Source organism: Chiloscyllium punctatum, chromosome 17 (genome assembly GCF_047496795.1).
Source record: "Chiloscyllium punctatum isolate Juve2018m chromosome 17, sChiPun1.3, whole genome shotgun sequence".
In the NCBI taxonomy this organism is placed as follows: Eukaryota; Metazoa; Chordata; class Chondrichthyes; order Orectolobiformes; family Hemiscylliidae; genus Chiloscyllium; species Chiloscyllium punctatum.
Genome location: NC_092755.1, coordinates 65,887,616 through 65,902,154, shown reverse-complemented (window position 1 = coordinate 65,902,154; position 14,539 = coordinate 65,887,616). Strand labels below are relative to the sequence as shown.

The window sequence follows — 14,539 nt, the reverse complement described above, 5'->3', positions numbered from 1 at the left end:
ATTGTATTATTACTTCACTCTCTAAAGATTTATAACTAATGATGTGAAACTATGGCTAAAGCAGACAGGATTATTAGTTGCAATCACCGGCCAACTCATCATAAGACGAAGATATGATTTTTACCTTGGAAAATCCTTAGTGCCAATTCAGTTAGATTAGAAGGGCTAGGCCTCAGGCTTCATTCCCAGTTTAAAATATGTAAGATACCCCTAGTGGCTATAAAAGTTCTCAAAACCTGTAGATGCAGGAATGAGTTGATAAAGTATGATAAAATAATGAAGTGATTCAATTGTCTTTGTATGGAGCAATTGATTCAAATGAGTAGGTTAGGGTGGACCAGGAGTCAGGTACCATTAGGGCAGAATTTGTTTTTTTTCCACAAAGAATTGTGTGACCTGTAGAACAGGTTGCTGGCTCATCAACACTGATTCACTGTATTCTTTCCATAGAGAACTGAACCTGTTTCTAATTGGGGCAGAGATCATTTCAGATACGAGATAAATATCCAGTACTATTAATGATCTTTAATGTGATCTCTTGAATCAGTTTCAATTGCTTAAGGCAATGGAAGGAGGCTTTTCCAGATTCCTTTCCTGTCATTAAACTGGATTTTTATCTGTCTGTTTGACTTTCCCAGGCAATGACATGGCATCTGAGGAATGTTTGAATTGTGATGGACAAGATATCACAATTACGTGGGATAGGTTATAATAGAGCAATGGTCTTTTCCTATGTATCATTAACATGTGTCCATATGCTGTGGAGCTCTTAGCAAATGTCAGAGATCTAAGAAAAGATCTATTTACTCCACAAATATGCAAGAAATATCCTTTACACATTCTTCCACTCCCCTTTTCTTTCTGTGCTTTTCACATTTCTATGTTCACCTGCTCTCCGTACCTTCAGCAGGTGATCAAGGAGACACTAAGAGTATTAGCACAAACAGCAAATATTTTTATTATCTGAATCATCAAAGAAACCTGACAATTGGTCTTCTGTAAATTTTGGTCTTCTGTAAATTGGATGTGGATTGGGAGAGGCTCCACATCAGGGCTTCCATACTTGGCTACTATTCTCTTTGCTTTCTCTTCCAGTTGACTAATATTTGCACTGAGTTCCACCTGGCCCTATATGGCCACCACATCTTATTTCTGGCTCTTTTCTGTGTTCTGAAAAAGGGTCACTGGACTCAATGTTAACTCTGCTTTCTCTCCTTGGATGGTTCCAGATCTGCTCTGTTTCTCCAACAATTTCTGGCTCTATAAATATTCCTAGTTCTGTACAGTTTGAGCTTCCGATGGTCCTTTCTCCCTTTCGCCCAGGGCAGATTTTCCACATCGCCTGCCCCCTTCCCGTCTGGTGTGCTTTTGCCCAGAGGTGACCAATGGTAGCTAACTGACCACCTTCCCACTCATCCCAACTTGTTCCAGTAACATGGTGGGCAGATGGTTGCTGACATTGGCAGCATTTCTAAAAGGATAATTAATGGGTAGTTAAACTTGTTAACAAGCCATTTGGTCTGAATAATATGCTTCTCTCACTTGTTACTGAAGCGCAACCTTATTAACATGAATTGGCTGGCATCCAACATTTCTTCTTGCAGGATGGGTGCAGTGGTGGTTGTGGAGCTGTGGCTAAGCAACCATGAAATTCTAAAATTCAGTCCATGGTGTTTCTGCACCCCCTGCCCTCATTTGCACATAGGTTTGCAGCCATCACAATGTCAGTGCATTCTTCAACCATCAAAATACATCAAAGAATCAATGACAAAGAAAACTTACAGCCCCCAGGAACAGACCCTTCAGCCCTCCAAGCCTGAGCCGATCCAAACCTACTGTCTAAACGTGCCGCCCAATTCCTAAGCATCTGTATCCCTCTGCTCCACACCCACTCATGCATCTGTCCAGACATATTTTAAAGGAATCTACTGTGCTTGCCTCTACTACCTCTGCTGGTAACGCGTTCCAGGTATCTACGACCCTCTGTGTAAAGTACTTGCCGCGTGTATCCCCCTTAATCTTTTCACCTCTCACCTTGACAGTGTGACCTCTCATTATTGAATCCTTCACCCTGGGAAAAAGCTTATCTCTATCTACCCTATCTATGCCCTTCATGATTTGAACCAGGCACCATCCTTGTAAACCTTCTCTGCACCCTCTCCAAAACATGCACATCCTTTCAGTAATGTGGTGACCAGAACTCTACACAGTATTCTAAATGTGGCTGAACCAAAGCCATGGACAATTTTAACATGATCTACCAGCTCTTATACTCAATACCCTATCCAATGAAGGCAAGCATACCATATGCCTTCTTGACCACTCTATCCGCCTGTGCAGCAACCTTCAGGGTACAATGGACCTGCACTCCCAGATGCCTTTGCTCATCAACCTTTCCCAAGGCTCTTCCATTTACTGTGTAAATCACTCTCGAATTAGACTTCCCAAAATGCATCACCTCACATTTGCCTGGATTGAACTCCATCTGCCACTTCTCCGCCCAACTCTCCAGTCTATCTATATTCTCCTGAATCTTTGACAGTCCCCTATGCTTTCTGCTACTCCACCAATCTTGGTGTCATCTGCAAACTTGCTGATCATACCAACAATGACCTCTTCCAGATCATTTATGTATATGACAAACAACAGTGGCCATAGCACTGATCCCTGCAGAACACCACTGGTCACCTTTCTCCATTTCAAGAAACTCTCTTCAACTACTATTCGTTGTCTCCTGTTGTTCAATCAGTTCTATATCCAACTAGCTAGAACACCCTGCACACCATGTGACTTCACTTTCTCCATTAGTTTACCATGGGGATCCTTATCAAACACCTTACTAAAGTCCATGTATATGACATCTACAGCCTTTCCTTTATCTATCAACTTGGTCACTTCCTCAAAGAACTCTATTAAATTGGTAAGGCATAATCTCCCCGGCACAAAACCATGTTGCCTATCACTGATAAGCCCATTCTTTTCTAAATCTAAGTAGATTTTATCCCTCAGCACCTTCTCTAGCAACTTTCCCACCACTGACATCAGGCTTACTGGTCTGTAGTTACCCAGAATATCCCTACTACCCTTCTTGTACAGGGGGACAACATGAGCAATCCTTCAGTCCTCAGGCACCTCACCTGCATCTAAGGATCCTACAAAGATATCTGTCAGGGCCCCAGCTATTTCCTCGGTCACCTCCCTCAGAAACCTGGGATAGATCCCATCTGGTCCTGGTGATTTGTCCACCTTAATAACCTCTAGCCTACCTAACACATCTTCTCTACTTATATCAGTTGGAGAGGGATCTTTTTAAAAATGGGGTTGCTGGCAGGAACTAATGACTTCTCATTGTCGAGATTATGGTGCTGGAAAAGCACAGCAGGTCAGGCAGCATCCAAAGAGCAAGAGAATTCCTGATGAAGGGCTCTTGCCCAAAACACCGATTCTCCTGCTCCTTGAATGCTGCCTGACCTGCTGTGCCTTTCCAGCACCACACTCTTAACTCTGATCTCGAGCATCTGCAGTGCCCACTTTCCCCTCATTGATTATTACGTCCTCATTGTATGGTACTTCCCTGGACTAGACACAAATTAGAACTAGCTGACAATATTGTTTCTGCTTGGAACACTGGGCCTTTTAGTTCGGTTATGTTTTAAACTGTCATTTTTAGTTTAAGGTAAAATGGAGACGTGGCATTCTTGTACTAACTGAGGCTGGAAATGAGTCAATATGGCTTGCTAGTTCTGGAGATAGAAACTCTGTCCAAACGTATTGAAAATAAGATGCTAGTTTTAACACCGTAATTAAAAGGAGGGGGTGTTGGTCTTACTGTATACACATTCCATTTCAGAGTCAGGCAGATTTTCATGGAAGAAGACCCAGATTGTGTGATGATATGTCAGACAGAAGGGAAGGACCGTTTTTGAATTAACCATCAAGCAGAGTTTGTGAAGAATAGTGGACCAAGGAGTCCCCAGAGGGTGCTTTGTTATTGGAAGTCCATTTGATTCTGCACAGAATGTGGGGTGAAGTGACTTCCTTCTAAAAGGCTACTGGAGAATTAACCTTGGGGTGTGTGGCAAGGTGACACCATCATTCTAAAGCTGGAAGGAGAGTGAGCCTTTAACCTAAGATTGCCATTTCTGCTGATTGTGCTGTTAGTATATAAATGTGTTGTGGAGTTTCCACTTACGCTAAGATGCTAATGGGATATGGGGAGACAAACTCGTTCTGTAGAGGAATTAAAACCAGCTCTAATCCTGGAAAACTATTAAGTTGCCTCCTTTCTACTACTTACCACCAATCTGCTGTCCTGACTATTTACCCTCTCCCTTGACCCAATCCTCCTTGACATGACACCAAACTGTCAGCACCCATTCTGGTCTCATGAAACACCAGGTTACATAACTCTAGTGGTCTTAGTTATCAGACTTCACCCTCAACATTCCCCTGACTTAACCTGACTCAATTCTTGATTAACCCCAACGTGCCTCTCCAATGGTACACATCCCAGCACCCCCAACTCCCCTCCCAACAAGCCCAAAGCCTGTGCCCTGATTCCCACATTACCTCCCTACCTACCTGCTACCTGAGAGTTTACCCAACAGCCATCATACCTAAATGCCACCCAACTCAGTCACTCACCTGGCTCTCAATCCCACCTCCCTGACACTTTTATCCCATATGCATTTGGAACACTAACCACACCCTGCCATCCTAAACCATCATCCAGTTGGCACTTAGTGTTCATCCACACGGCACCTGGAAACCCTCACCCATGGGCACCCGATTGCCAAGCCATCTGTGAGCCAACTTCCCGCACACCTAATCTTTTTACTTATCTTATACACCTTCTCTCACTAGCTGTCAAAGCGGTTTTGAGACCTCTAAACCATGGAATACATCAACCATTGTCATAAAAAGTGGCATTGTTTCAACAGAAATCCATTCTGTGGCTGCTTCAGTTATGACGGCTCCAGTCTCAAAGATTCATCCACAAACTTCCATCAAGATAAGCTGGCATCATTCTGTTTGATCTTGGTTGGAAATAGGGCTTTTGATGAGAACAAGGTAAAAACAATGACTGCAGATGCTGGAAACCAGATTCTGGATTAGTGGTGCTGGAAGAACACAGCAGGTCAGGCAGCAATGCCTGAACTGCTGTGCTCTTCCAGCACCACTAATCCAGAATTTTGATGAGAACATTCAAGCAAATGTTTAATTGATGTTGTTTTTTTTTGTTTATTACTGTAAAAATTTTAAAATCTTGTTGAGCTATTCTTTTGCAATGTCACTGGGAAATTCATATCTCTTTTGAAAAGTCATTGGGTCTAATGGGGATTATAACTGTTACAAAAAGTACTGACATGACCATCTTATAGATCTTTAAACTTATATTCTAAAAGCTTCATTTTAGAACAGTGAAAGTCAAATGGCTTCTTCAGGTCATCGGCCATCTTGTGTGGATTAAAAAATATTCTTAGCTTCAAAGTGGACCAGGAACACATATTTAGGGTGTGGCTCACTGTAGGTCAGATCGGGTCACTCAGCAGCTTTGTTGTACATTGCTGATTTGCCTTTTCAAAGGAAGGGACCATGATCAATTGAAGTCACAGATGAGACAAACCAGTCCCAATGGTCTGCCAGATTACCATAACACTTTAAACCCTTAAACAGTGTGTGACACTTAACACAAGGCCATCATAACAATGTGGCTCCCTTTACTTCCTGCTAAAAGGGTATTAGCAGAATTTAAACTGGCATCAGATTGCTGCAGCTGGCTAAGCAGCCAAAGTATCCAAATGTAGTAGAGAAAGGAAGGCTCACTTCTGTTCTGCCATTAGCTTCACCCAAGAAATCTACATTCTGGCAGGTCAGCAACCAAAACCTTTTCAGCTACTGAGAATCTTTGTTTTTTCAATACCTTCATCCCAGCCAAGAGATGCATCAGCTTACACCAAAATACAGATTCATCGAAATTCCAATTTTACAATTACTGTTTTGTTTTTATGCATATTTAACTTTAGTCTGTGGATGATACCTCACATTTATTGGATAACTGTGTTGACAAATAAAATAACACTCTAAATTTTAAGTACACAAATGCTTTCTGTTTGGTTACTAATATAGAGTAGACTGTCACTCACCCGCCCCCTTCCCCAAGAGTAAGAAAATACATACATTCACATACAAATATATTGATCGCAAGCAAGTAGGTGGAAACACCTAGAATTTGTCCATGACAGTCACATTAATTAATGATGCATTATTTGCAATTAATCAACACCTTGATAGTGAGGTGGGTACTGCAGATGCTGGAAATTAGAGTCAAGAGTGTGGTGCTGGAAAAGCACAGCAGGTCAGGCAGCACCTGAGGAGCAGGAATGATGAAGGACTTTTGCCTGAACTGTTGATTTTCCTGCATCCCGGATGCTTTTCCAGCACCACTCTAATCTTGACCTTTGATAGTGAGTTCAATCAAGCAATGTTCGGAGTTGTCATGAGTTTGTTCTCATGAAACACCAGGTTAAATAACTCCAGTGGTCTTAATTTATCAGCATAAAAACAAAAAGCCTCGCCAGCAGGAGAATGAAGAACTGAGTCTTTCTCGTGATGTAAGAAGCAGAATATAAAAGAAGGAGGCACAATGTTCTGATCAAATTGTAAAGCAGACATTCCTCCTGTGAATGGAATTTAACAGTGGGTGGAAGGACAGTCCCACTCTCAGCTCGAGTTGATCTCTGTCTGGAACATTAGACTCACCCATTCTCGTGGGAAATACCAAGGCCAGGGAAAGGAAATGTTGGCTGTAGGTAAGAAAAAAACCCATTAATTTATGAAAGATTATATTAAGATCAGAAGGGAGGTCTGGATTTTCAGACAGTCTTTATGAAACCAAACATCAAATGCTGCTCTCCCCTGACTGAAACACTTTAAGGAGTGAGTGAAAAATGTAAACAGCTGCAACACGTATGTAGTTCCAGTCCCTCATGAAAGAGGGACACGTGTGTCAGTCCTTTAAACTGAGATTGGTTTATAACCTTCTACTAAATTTAAAATGATGCAAAAATCAAAGGCAAAGGAAATATGGACCTGTTGGACTGTGGAGAGTGAGACAGGAATGTGAGCCCACAGTTTCCCAGCAGGCTCGTTTCTGAACCCTGCCAGGTCACTGGATGGATAATACAAACGGATAGTGAGTGTATCTTCATAGGCAGATTGCAAGGTAAATCAAAATGAACAGAAGAAAAGCTTTAATCTGTAGAAGAAGACCACAACTTTTGAAAAAGTACAGCAGACCTGTTGGTGCCTAGAAAGAAAATAGGTTAATCAGTATTTTGGAGTTGACCTATCGAACGAAAAGTCAAGTGGGGTTGCTTTTATATCAGCCACATCAGAAGTGACATGCTCACTGTTCCCTGTTCCACAGTGCAAATGATAAAAAGCAAAACAGCTTTGCAAAGATTGAGAAGAGAAACTTTTAATGACTTGTCAGGAGCATTGAAATCTATCCTGGAAACAACAGAATAGTAATTACCCAACTATTTTCTACTAGGTTAGATCACCATCTCTTGCGGTCATCCTATCTTTTAATATCTTGTAAGGCAATCTACTACTAACCTCGGCTCTTGTTTGTGCGTACTGCATCAGGCGCTATTTATTGTAGAGGTTGGATGGACTGTGCCTATCTTACTGTGTTGTCCTGATGCCAGTACAGATCATCAGTGGTACTGTTAACTTTGCATCGACTGTAGTCAGTCACTTGTGATCTTGGACCTGCAATTAAGAAATAAGAAAAGGAGAGAAATATTGAAAATACATGACAAGGCAGTGTTAAACTGAAATAGTTTAAACACTGATTGGGTTCACTTTAGAACAGGATAATGCCATTCAGCCCCTCAAGTCTGCTGTTCATTTAATGAGATCATGGCTAAACTTTACCCATTGTTCCAATGCATTTCCCACATCTCCTGATCCAGTTCGTGCTCCATGTGGACTTTCAACATCAGATCCATCAGCAGTAAATTTCACAGCACTCCTTGAAGTGAAGATTAAGTGAAAGGGAAATCTGTGTTTTTCTGAAGAACTGACAATAAAAACTATTGACCTCAGTCTTGAAAATTCTGTTTACCAACTTCAATAATTTGCTGAAGGAGAAAGTTTTGGATTTTTACTATCCTTTGTGACCAACTGCTTGATGAAATAATAAGACTCAAAAGACAGACATTTCACAAAATATGATTATTACATTAATCTTATCTCAGAATGAAGCAAAGTAATGAAAAACATCATGTTACCAGAGTCAAAAGCTATTAATATAGTATAATATATAGGAAGCTATAATAGCTTCACTTGTTTGCCACAATGGGTAAGGTGTGTTTAATTCCAATATATGTAAACACTGCAGTTTTTATCTTCTTTAGTCAAATACATGCTTACAGAGCTACTGTATATGTTGACTGTTTCATAATCACATGAAATTTACCACAGTATCTGTTGTACTTACCTCAGTGTAAAACATTAATGCTTCAGTAAATTCATACTTAGTAAGTAATAATAAAAAATGTAAACATTTGTCTTGAAACACAGCTATGTAATGGCTTGGGGCATAATGCCACTGGGTCAACAGAGTATCTGTAAGCCAAAGATCCATTCCCAGAAGGCAGGAAACCTGGGGTATGTGACAATAGCTGTAAATGGGCTTCAGAATGCATTGGTGAAATTAAAAAGCTACTGAAGGAGACTTGAGGAGCAGGAAATAAGAAAATACAAAATGAAACCTGTTGCCGATAAATGTCCTAAATAAAATAAAACTCACAACGAATTTCAGTTCGCGATAGTATCTGGCTAACTATAGCAATGTGCAGTTATAATGTCTGGCTGCATGAATTGACTGGCACAAGATACATGTGAGTGGGTTTCCGACTTACTGGCCATGCAATAAAATTACTTTGCGATTGGGCGATTGCTATAGTTACCATTCAATTTTTTCCCTCACATTGATTTCCAATTATACATCTCACTGAAAATGCACTCCTTGGATTAGTGCAGAGAAGAGTTTCAGTGCAGTGAAGAACCATCCATTGCCATGTCCACTTACAGAAAGTACAAAGGGATCCAGTTCGTGCTCCATGTGGACTTTCAACATCAGATCCATCAGCAGTAAATTTCACAGCACTCCTTGGAGTGAAGATTAGTTGAAAGGGAAATCTGTGTTTTTTTCTGAAGAACTGACAATTATGGATGACTTTGATCAGAAACCAAACTTTAATATTAATATCTCTGAAGAGATATCTGACTAACTTCAGTTACATGATTGTTAGCAGAAGAAGTTAGACTAATAGGCTGGGACACCTATAAAAAGATAACTAGAACTGATTAACTCCTCCCAGTGACTTATATATCTTTGTTGGCAGAGGTATACAAAGGCTTCAGATTAGTCATTTTGGGGTGATTGTGTGACATAACGCAGATATGTTGTGAGAGAATTCCAAGCATCTTCGGGGTTAAAAAGGAACAAGAAACATTGTCATCATCAACGGTCCCTCAGATTTGAGGATGACCTCTGTCAGACTGGACTAGACTTCAGACATCTGAAGGGCTCAGTTTTGGATGGACATGCTCTTCTGCAGTAAGGATAAGTTGTTGCATAGCAAACAGAAGTCAAGCCCTGGGTTGACTTCCTTTTCCTTCCCCTGCATCCACTGTTCCACCTCACCAGCAAGTCACTGAGCCTTGAGGCCACTTGAACCATGATGGATCAGGAGGTGTCTGATCCTAGTGTTTCAATGCTCTAAACTTACATCTACTCCTTTGGTCACTTTTCGAGAATTCACAAGTTGAGAGCTAGGAGAAGAAAACCTGTCTAGGGAGGCATTTTTGGACTTTATTTTATTCATTTGTGAGATGTGGGTTTTGCTGGCTGGCCAGCATTTATTGCCCATCCCTACTTGCCCTTGAGAAGGTGGTGGTGAGCTGCCTTCTTAAACCACTGCACTCCACCTGCTGTGTGTTGATCCACAATACTGTTAGGAGGGAATTCCAGGATTTAGACCCAGAGACAGTGAAGATTTGCATGTATTGACCTGTCAGTTGGAGTTGGTTCTTCAAGAGTAGGCTTTTAATGCTGATTGATGCAGATTCATGGAGAATGCTTGTTTCGATCTGGCAGTCCTCTCTTTTGACATCTGATTTAGGCACTGCTGATAGAAACTCTCAAGGACCTTCATGTAACCAAAGTGGAAGGTTCAAATGGTTCAGATTTCTCTGTAGTGCCGGAGGGGGTCAACACAACAGCATCCTGCAGTGATCCCCAGCATTACAGATACCAGCCTTCAGCCAACTCAATTCTCTCCATGTGATATCACGAAACAATTGGAGGCACTGGACAGTGCAAAAGCCATGTGCCCGGTGACATTCCAGCAACAGTACAAAAGACTTGTGCTCCAGACCTTGCTGCTTTTCTAGCCAAGTTATTCCAGTAAAGCTACAACACTGGCATCTACCCAACAATGTGGAAAATTGGCCTGGTATGACCTGAACAATTTAAAAAAGGACAAATTCAAACAGGCTGTTAGTCTACTCTTGATCATCAGTAAAGTGCTGGAAGGTTTCATCAACAGTGCTATCAGGCAGCACCTGCTCAGCAATAACCTTTTCAGAGATGCTCAGTTTGGATTCTGCCAGGGCCACTCAGCTCCTGACCTCATTACAGTCTTCGTTCAAACATGGACAAAAGAGCTGAATGCCAGAGGTGAGGTGAGAGTGAAAACCCTTGACATCAAGACCTCATTCGACTGAGTGTAGTTACAAGGAGACTTAGCAAAAATGGAATTAGGGGTATCAGGGTGCACTGAGTATCAGCTGGTTGGAGTCATACCTGGCACATAGGAAGATGGTTGTGGTTGTTGGAAGTCAGTCATCTCAGCTCCAGGATATATCTGCAGGAGATTCTCAGGATAGTGTCCTAGGTCTAACCATCTTCAGCCCTTCAACAATGACTTAGCTTCCATCATAATGTCAGAAATGGGAATGTTAACCGATGATTGCAGCATTCACAACTCCTCAGACACTAAAGTATTTCATGTTCAATGCTCCAAGATCTGGACAACATCCATGCTTGGCTGAAAAATGGCAAGCAACATTTCTGCCACATAAATGGGCGGCACGGTGGCTTAGCACTGCTGCCTCACAGCGCCAGAGACCCGGGTTCAATTCCCGCCTCAGGCGACTGTCTGTGTGGAGTTTACACATTCTCCCCGTTTCTGCGTGGGTTTCCTCTGGGTGCTCCAGTTTCCTCCCACAGTCCAAAGATGTGCAGGTCAGGTGAATTGGCCATGCTAAATTACCCGTAGTGTTGGGTAAGGGGTAAATGTAGGGGTATGGGTGGGTTACACTTCGGCGGGTCGGTGTGGACTTGTTGGGCCGAAGGGCCTGTTTCCACACTGTAATGTAATGTAATCTAATCTAATTTCAAATGTCAAGATTTGACCATCTTCAATAAGACAATCTAACCACTGCCTCTTGACATTCAATGGTGTTACCATGACCGAATTCTTCACTATCAACACTCTTGGGGTTACCATAGATGAGAAACTCATTTGGACTCCCCATGGAAATACAATGCCACAAGAGCAGGTCAGGGACTCAGAATTCTGCAGTGCGTAACTCACCTACTGACTGGCCAATACCTGTCCCCCATCTCTCAGGTACAACTTAGGAATGTGATGGAATATTCTCCACTTGACTGGATGGGTGCAGCTCAAATTACTCAAGAAGTTTACACCATCCAGGACAAAGTAGCCAGTTTGGTCGGCATGATATCTCAACCATCTACTCCCTCCACCATTGATGCTCAGCAGCAGCAGTATGTGTTATCTACAAGATGCACTGCGAATATTTGCCAAAGCTCCTTAGACAGTACCTTCCAAGCCCATGACCACTTCCATCTAGTAGGACAAGGGACATATGCAATGTCCCCTCCAAGCCACTCACCATCCTGACTTGGAAATATATTGCTATTTGTTCGCTGTCAGTGGGTCAAACTCCTGGAAGTGCATTATGGGTCAACCTACAGTACATGGACTGCAGTGGTTCAACAAGGCAGCTCACCACCACCTTCTCCAGGGCAACTCCGGATGGACAATAAATGCTGGCCAGCCAGTGCTACCCACATCCAATGAATGAAGCTTGAAATAAATATACCAGGCTCTTCACTGAATTTCAGAATCCCAATCATCAAAGACATGTTGTCACAGTTTGAAGAAGGCAACACTGGCAAAGCTGACATAGCGTTGGTCATATCATCCCAAGTCTTTTGGCAGAGGTGGCATCCCATCTATGTAGATAGTCTGGAGGACATTCAACTGGCTTTGGGAGAACTGGTGGAGGACCTTTGTTTTGCAAATGTTTAAGGACTGGGCAAAGGTTATATATGAGGTATTATTATGCTGGAGTGTCCTTGGCATTTTCTGTGCAGACTGAGTCATCTCACTGCAGCCATCTGCAAACTGAAGGCCACAGATATCCATGAGTGCTCAGAAGAAACCAAGGTTGAAGAGTTTCCTATTGAGATGATACTGGTTGTTTTAACTGGGTGATAGGTCATTTCAGAGGAGGTGCTTGATGATGTTGAGGTGAATAATGAGCAAGGGAAGGGGGCAATCTCAAAATCTGCCAAGATCTGTGACCAGGATGGCAGTTCACTTTCTGAGCACGCACACTTGGGTTGTCAATGAGTATTCTTATAACCCAGGTTCTAAAGTCTAGCTTTTTCTTGTTTAACCCACAGGGATGATAATCCACCGGGTGTAGCTTCTTGGTCATGAGAAAGATGTGATAGCCTACTTTTCAGGGCAACTTTTCTAGCCCCCCTGCACATTCACGGTGAATGGAGAATATCCTAAAGAGGGCTGTTCATTTGTAGATGCAGTTGCTGAAAGGCACCCAGTCTCAATGCAGGTACAATGACAGCGACATCTTCTATGAGGATTCATTCCCTTGCTGTTGTGGAGACGCTTGAGCTCATGCCCCTGGCTTGGCTTCCCAAGGCAGCAGCAGCATTGGAGGGGAGGGTTCAGGCAAACAGCTATTTGCCTGAAACAAATCTTCAGCTGCAGAAAAAGCCAGAAGTTGGCTGTGGTCCAAAATGCTAGGAAGGTGGGAGGGCAGTGCATTGGGGAAATTGCCCCAGTCATTATGGTTTGACATGTCATTGAAGCTGACTATCAACTGCCATGATTGTGTGGAACCCCCTACCTACCAGAATCCTCATACTAAACATTGTCACACATAGGCTTCTGTCAGGTAAAGCCTTATGGTGATGGAGGATTGGTGACAGGTGCAAGGCTGTGAAACCTGCAGGTGGCCAACCATGATTCTACACAAAGCTGGCAGGTACATCACGGTTGCTGAGACACAGTGAGGTAAGGGAAGAAATAACAGTCATGTGACAGTAGAGAGTGCATTTTTAAAGCTTGGACATCAAGAACAACTTCAAGTCGCAGACTGTAGTTGGTTGTGTGAAAATACTATGAGCAGTAAAATATGTTGCATGGTGTGATTAGAACTCAGGAGGGTCAACTACACCAAACCAAATGACAACCAACAAAAAGCAGGACAGTGCATTGCAGGAAGCAGAAAAGCATTGGAACAGAAATTCTGGGCACTATTTAATGGAGTTGTTCAGAGTCTAATTCTCCATCTGATAGTCGACATGAGTTACCTACTTTTAGGGAAGGCCCACCAGATTAAGTGACACCCAGGCATTGAACGGGACAATGGCAGGCTTTCTCCATGATCAAGGACACTGCCTAAGTTCCATTTGAAGGGAACTATCGGCCAATGAAAGGCTGGTGCCTCTCAAGGGGGCAGTGGTTGCTGCTGAAATGACGTTCTCCCAAAGGCCCAATATAGTCATTTAGTGCCAGATCACAGATGAATGAGGGGTGTTGCACAATGATGGGAGGTGTGAAATTGGTTGTGGAATGTCTTTCCACAGCCTGCTTTCTAAAATATTGAGAACTGCAATCAGGCCCTGAGTGTCTTTGAATGATGGGACCCTCTTGGGTGATGGTAAGCACCTATGCATACATTTTCTTATCATGTTTCACTCATGGCCAGCCCCGGACCACTGCTGGGTGCATGCCAGTGGCAATAGGATGAGGCACTTAAGTGGATAATAATTGTATAATTCAGGGCCTCAGTTGGCTGCAAGGTGGGATATTTACCCACAGATCTTCTGCCATGGACGTAGTCAGGGTACAGTTGGGATGATGCACACCACCTATCCCTGCCACCTGATAAAATTACTACGAGTTCCAAAATCACCAGAGCGAGGGCACTGCCTGTATGTCTGTACCTAGCAGTACAGGATTTTCCCTCCATTGTAATGAATGGGTAGGAAAGGGCAGAAAGGAAGAGTAGAGTCAGAAATTTTTTTATACAGAGACTTTGAGTATAAAATGGCTAAAGAATCCAATCAGAAATATTAGTATGAAGCACAAGTTAAAATTTAATTGCAAGTAATTTACATAGCTTA

The 14,539-nt window shown here is 42.5% G+C and overlaps 2 long non-coding RNA genes across 2 annotated transcripts in view; one reads left to right on the top strand and one right to left on the bottom strand.

The window, feature by feature from the left end:
* Nucleotides 1–6,308: 6,308 nt before the first annotated feature.
* LOC140487913 (uncharacterized) overlaps nucleotides 6,309–14,539 on the bottom strand; it is a 61,248-nt gene continuing 53,017 nt past the window's right edge. The window contains exons 2-3 of the long non-coding RNA XR_011962968.1: nucleotides 7,621–7,776; nucleotides 6,309–6,806 (exon numbers count right to left, since the gene is read on the bottom strand). This is a non-coding gene — a long non-coding RNA (uncharacterized lncRNA). The remainder of the gene's footprint in view (nucleotides 6,807–7,620; nucleotides 7,777–14,539) is intronic.
* Nucleotides 6,681–14,539, top strand: part of LOC140487912 (uncharacterized) — a 199,511-nt gene continuing 191,652 nt past the window's right edge. The window contains exon 1 of the long non-coding RNA XR_011962967.1: nucleotides 6,681–6,812. This is a non-coding gene — a long non-coding RNA (uncharacterized lncRNA). The remainder of the gene's footprint in view (nucleotides 6,813–14,539) is intronic.